This window comes from Triticum dicoccoides, chromosome 3B, assembly GCF_002162155.2.
Source record: "Triticum dicoccoides isolate Atlit2015 ecotype Zavitan chromosome 3B, WEW_v2.0, whole genome shotgun sequence".
In the NCBI taxonomy this organism is placed as follows: domain Eukaryota; kingdom Viridiplantae; phylum Streptophyta; class Magnoliopsida; order Poales; family Poaceae; genus Triticum; species Triticum dicoccoides.
In genome coordinates, this window is record NC_041385.1 from 605534169 (window position 1) to 605540931 (window position 6763).

Sequence of the window (6763 nt, forward strand, 5' to 3'; positions counted from 1 at the left end):
GGGAGTGGGCGACGTGGGGGGAGGGGGGAGTGTGCAGTCTGGGTAGGGGTTAGGGTTACGGGGTCCAGGGGATAAGGGGAGTGGGCGAAGCCGGCTGGGCTGGCCTGCCTAACAGCTGGGTCGACTGGCCCGGTGGGGGGGGGCTTCTCTTTTCTCTGGTTTGACTTTATTTCTTTGTTTAGTCTTTTCCCTTTTTTTATCTTTCTTTTCTGTTTTAATCTCATTTCCCAAATTGTTTTAGTTTTGTGAAACATTCAAATAGCACCTAAAATAATATCATTAATTATACCACTGCCACAATAACTTTGGCACCTAGTTAAAATAGTTTAGTGTTTTATAACATATAATAGGAGTATAATTAATTGTTTTTGCTGTTGTTTTAATTACTTTAGGGTATTTATTTATTTTATAAAGATGTTGTTTCTCCACCAATATTATCCATGATTTATTCGTCACATTAAGAACATTATGGTTTTGACTTTTGAAAACTTTAATTGTTTGACTTGACTTTGAATTTGAAATTTGATTCGGTTTTGAACTAACGCGAGATTAACAACAATAACCGAGCTAACGTGGCATATATAACAAAGGTTTACTGTAGCTTAATTACCCGGGCGTTACAATTCTCCTCCACTACAAGAAATCTCGTCTCGAGATTTAGGAGGGGAGCAAGGGGTGCAGGATTGGGTTACGAAAAATCTAATGGATCTTCTTGATCTTGGCTTCTCTTCTCAAAGAGGTCGATCCATTACGTTGATGTCTTCATTTCTCTGCTTCGGGTCATCGTGATCAAGTATGCATTCTTTCTTCGAGAATTCCATCGTACTTATGAAAGAATAAAGGGCGGGTATTCCGGGAGAACGGACCTGTAGGGTTGACTATCTGGTAGCTAACATCGGGGAAGGTGGCGAAAAGTAACTCTCAAACTAAAACTTAAGAAAATGCCGAGAGCAAGTAAGAAAGTACCATGAGAAGTTTCAAACGGGTAGGCAATCGTTCGAAGCCTGAAACAAAGTGTAAAAGAGGGTGCAGAGCAATGGTAATAAGTTTTGTGTTTGATCCAGAATAGATCACTAGGCAGGTGGCCCATGAATTACATATGAAGTCAAGTGCGAGGAATAACTTTGGCAACAGGGTGTAGAAGAGAGTCAGGTTTCGATCCTGTGGAACTGTGGGTTATGGGCCCACCATGTGGGTTAAAAGTAGAAAGGGTGCTGACATCTTGCACGGTCACGATAGTAAGGTATGTTAGAGGGTAGCCTACCATTTATGTTGGCAACAACATTGGTACCAAGGGCGAGGGACAAAGAGAACCATTTTCCCGCTCGTTGAACGAGGCGGACCAATAGGCAAAGTTCTCGTCCATCGGTGGTTACCGGAATGTCATCAACAATAGTAACAGGGTCTTACTGACTAGGTTGTACGACGAGGTGTTTACATAAGCAGGACAATATTACTGCTTAGATCATATAGACCACAAGAAAGGTTAAACAAGACAATGGAATGGAAAATGTGATTATCAGATTAAACAGAACAATGTAAAGGAAAATGTGTTTAAACACGTATTTCAGGGGTATATCCTTCCCAAGGACAAGCAGAGCATGATATCCATGACAGGATATAACATAGAAAACCATTTAGGTAACGGGAGAGGAAGTTCATGACATTACCCAATCAACAGTGTTTGAATAATTGATAAAGGAAATTTAGCATGGTGCTTAAAATGTTCTTATCGATGATCAGAGTACCACAGACATGCTTCGAGATAGCATTGACATGGTCATCATGTAAGGTTTAGAATTTGGATGCACGAAGGATCTATCAGGAACAACTTGTAGAATAAGTTTTACAATTTCCTCATGGAAGAATGGATATCCTTGCTAAAAAGGAAGCTATAACAATAGAGCCTCCGGCCAGGTGTGCTAGGCACGACATCACCTTACCGGGTCACATAAATACCATTGTTATAACTCTTGGAAATATGTTCCAACCATCATATCTGACTGAGATTCAGATCTGACTGGTGTCTAGATACCTCAGACTCAGGATGTCTGAGAACAAAAGGTGCAACACAAATTGATGAGATGACATAGTAAGATTCTCAGAAAATGAACTATGGAAGCAAGTTCCGAAACAATAGTTCATCATTAACCAAGGAGAAGATGAGGATGTGGATGATGGACTCTGCGACCATTCATCGAGAATTCCAAAAAGATGGATTTCCACAATTATGTGAACAAGGAAATAATCATTTGTCCGATCGAATGATATAATGATGTATGCTCAGGAAAACATACACAATTAATTATTGGTTGACAGGTGCACTCAAAATATGGGCTTAGGTAGCATGATCAGTGTTAGAATGGTGATTCAATAACCAAAAGACTTAGATTGAAGCTATCGACCATTCACTTCAAAGCAATGGAGTTGCTAGAAGTTTTGAATTCACACATCATAGTTCAATTGTTGGTATTCCAGTTAGAAACAATACGGGGACCAAGAAATGAACGGAGATGGCAAGAAGTATTACTATATCAAGAATTCTTAAGAGGTGGAGCAATTCTCACAACATTCTTGACATCAAAGATGGTAATACTCCACGGTAGAACATCATACAAGATGGATAGCAAGGAACTCAAGGTACAACACAAAACAAGAACAAGTTTCGTGTTGGAGGGAATGCAATAATGTCATCGAGGATAACCCAAGTTATCGAGGGGTAAGGATGATATCTCTCATCATGAATTCGATTGACATCTTGGAAAATCTCAGAATGTAGATGATGATCATGACACATTTGTTGAGAGGTTTCATGAAGATGTAATCGAACAACGATGACATCAAGTCAAAGCACTGATGAAGCGAAAGGTTATTGGAACCAAGGGTACGACACGAACTCGAAATCAAGCTTGATGTTCAAGGCGAAATGATATGACGAGGAAGATCGACGTAAGTTTAGCTCATCATCGAAAGTTGTGCTCCGGGATTAAGGACTAGGTAGCATAGTTAAAATTGGCACGATAATGATGTAGCCGATCAGGCTAGGAGTGACGTGATGGAGTATTAAACTTCTCAACAGCAAAGTACTGGGAGTACTGAATCTCAGTGTTGATTCGATTCTCAAATCGTGTTCTTGGTTGACGACAACCTAGAACCCGTGGAATGACTATGACAGGGAAAGGTATTACTCCAGCAGCAATTCATAAGATGTAGTGCAATGGCATGATATCCTCGAGATACCAGGGGGTATACTCAAAGGTAGAGCAGAATAGAGGTTGGGTAGGTATATTGATCTACAGAGGACAAGTACTTCAACTTGTCCGGAAATGGGATAAAAGAAGAACAATCATGGTCGGAACCACGTTTGCAAAGGACCAAATCCCAAATATAAGATAAACTTATACCAAAGGGGTAAATAATTTTAAGAGGAGCTTTAATAATAAGATCTACATCGTTTCCATGGGCATGAACACAAGTTCAAGGTCGACTCCCACTTCTCCAATGCATGACCATTCATTCACTTCTCATTATCGAAGTTGTAGTGTTGATAAGTTATCTGACGAAGCGGCACTAGTGTATAACCCGTATAACTTTTATGTTCACACATATTAGGGAAGGCATAGGTTCAACCCAACGGGTCTTCTTAGGAACATATACCACAAATTTCAAGAATAAATAACACAAACTCGATAGTAGAGCATGCTTGAGAACGCAGAGGATACAATTTACTAAAGGCATTATGTATCCGAGGAAAGGCTCACAAGCTTATTGAATATGAAGGACATTCTCGGATAAAATCTGACAAAGGGTCTGGTGGTCCACAAGGGATCTGATGTGAGCATCGGCACACAATCGGAGGAAGAAAGAATGCAAGGAGATCCGATTATAGAACAACTGACAAATTCAAAGCTCAATTGCAAAGGAATTTATGATTTCCAAATCAAGGGATCAAAAGTAAACGTTCTGATCGAAAATGAATAAGCTCAATAGACTTATAAGCATAACCGATCAAGGCATTGATTAGTCAAGAACCAGCTCATATCCAAATGACGTCTGAGCCAGAAGGATGAATTCTAGGATCTAACTGAGGATTGCGAGCATTCGCAACACATTGAATCAACAGACTCAAAATGATAATGACAAGGGATGCCAATAAGATTACGATACTTATGGGATTAACCATAATGCAAGCAAGCAAGAATTTCAAGAGTAATAGGTTGCTCAGGATTTTCAGAAGATCGAATATTATTTCGAAGACCTTAGTGAAACACATAAACAACTAGGGATGGGCAGATACTCGATAAGTGCGAGAATTATCCGTAGGGGTATTCAGGTGACAAAGAACAGCAAGGCAGTAAGCTCAAAGGATTCTCGGAATAACACAGAGAATTTAAGGGTATCTTGTAATAACAAGATCAACTGGGAAACATTGTATGAATGGCGAGTATAGATGGTTATCCATAGGGTTTATCGATGGAAGGGAATTGCAAATGCGACGCCATAAAGTCCCGAGAGAAGGTCGGAGAGTAACTTCGGATTCTTCTGGTGCAATAGATGATCATCTGGCCTGAAGGGCTTTCTAGTAGAAAGTATTTTCGAGAACCTAAAGTTAGATTTTAGCAAAATCATTTACCCCAATAGAAGAGAGATTAGAGTCCTAGAGTATAGGTGAGGAGTAAAAGATCCTAATATCACCCAATGGCAACATGGGCCGTAAGCCACACAGCCATGTTAGTAAAAGTTTTGCAATGACTAGACTCAACTTTGGCCAAGGAGTTTGAAGGGGGATTCCTACAGGCAGTTAGCTCTGATACCAACTTGTGACGCCCCTGATTCAATCGTACATTAATCATACACGCAAACGTGTACAATCAAGATCAGGGACTGACGGGAAGATATCACAACACAACTCTAAAAATAAAATAAGTCATACAAGCATCATAATACAAGCCAGGGGCCTCGAGGGCTCGAATACAATTGCTCGATCATAGACGAGTCAGCGGAAGCAACAATATCTAAGTACAGGCATAAGTTAGCAAGTTTGCCTTAAGAAGGCTAGCACAAACTGGGATACAGATCGTAAGAGGCGCAGGCCTCCTGCCTGGGATCCTCCTAAGCAACTCCTGGTCGTCGTCAGCAGCCTGCACGTAGTAGTAGGCACCTCCGGTGTAGGAGGAGTCATCTTTGATAGTGGCGTCAAGCTCCTGGGCTCCAGCATCTGGTTGCGACAACCGAGAAGAAAGGAAAGGGAGAAAAGAGGGAGAAAAGAAACCGTGAGTACTCATCCAAAGTACTCACAAGCAAGGATCTACACTACATATGCATGGGTATCTGTGTAAAGGGGCGATGTCGGTGGACTGAACTGCAGAATGCCAGAATAAGAGAGGGATAGCTAGTCCTGTCAAAGACTTCACTTCTGGCAGCCTCCATCTTGCAGCAAGTAGAAGAGAGTAGATGGTAAGTTCACCAAGTAGCACCGCATAGCATAATCCTACCCAGTGATCCTCTCCTCGTCGCTCTGTGTGAGAGCGATCACCGGGTTATATCTGGCACTTGGAAGAGTGTGTTTTATTAAGTATCTGGTTCTAGTTGTCATAAGGTCAAGGTACAACTCCAAGTCGTCCTGATACCGAAGATCATGGCTATTTGAATAGATAAACTTCCCTGCAGGGGTGGACCACATAACCCAACACGCTCGATCCCATTTGGCCGGACACACTTTCCTGGGTCATGCCCGTCCTCAAAAGATCAACACGTCGCAGCCCCACCTAGGCACAACAGAGAGGTCAGCACGCCGGTCTAAATTCTATGGTGCAGGGGTCTGGGCCCATAGCCCATACCCCACCTGCACATTGAGAACTTGGCCGGAAGCAGACCTAGCCTAGTAGGCCTTCCAGTCCAATCCGGCGCGCGCCGCTCAGTCGTTGACGTCACGAAGGCTTAGGCTGATACCACGACGCCGAGTGCCCATAATTGTTCCCGCGTAGTTGGTTAGTGCGTATAGGCCAGCGGCCAGACTGAGATCAAATACCAAGATCTCGTTAAGCGTGTTATTATGAAGTAACCGCGAACGTCGACCAGAGCCAGGCCCACCTCTCCTAGGTGGTCTCAACCTTCCCCTGTCGTTCCGCCACAAAGTAACAATCGGGAGCCGTCGGGAACTGTAATGCCCCAGATCCGATGCGCCAGATGTCTGCCAGTTATTCGCCGTCGTTGCCATGTCATTTGCTTGCATGTTGCATTTTATCATGTCATCATGTGCATTTCATTTTGCATACGTGTTCATCTCATGCATCCTAGCATTTTCCCCGTTGTCCGTTTTGCGATCCGGCACTCCTATGTCATCCGGCGTTCCCTTTTTGTCTTCTGTTGTGAGCGGGTTCTAAAATTTCTCGGAATGGCCCGAGGTTTGCCAAGCGGCCTTGGTATAGCACCGGTAGACCGCCTGTCAAGTTTTGTGCCATTTGGAGTTCGTTTGGTACTCCAACGGTTAACCGGTAACCGTAAAACCCCCCTTCTCTTTGCAGCCCAACACCCCTTCCAAATTGGCCCAAAACCCATCTAACTCCCCTCCATGCTCTCGGTCGTTTGATCACGATCGTGTGGGCGAAAAGCGCTCCTCATTTGGACACACCTAGCTCCCTCTACCTATAAATATGTGACCCTCCCCGAATTTTCGGATCATTCCACCCCTAACCCTAGCTTTCTTCCTCCTCCGCCCGCCGGACATGTCCGTCCCGGACCGGACGAAAACGCGCCGCCG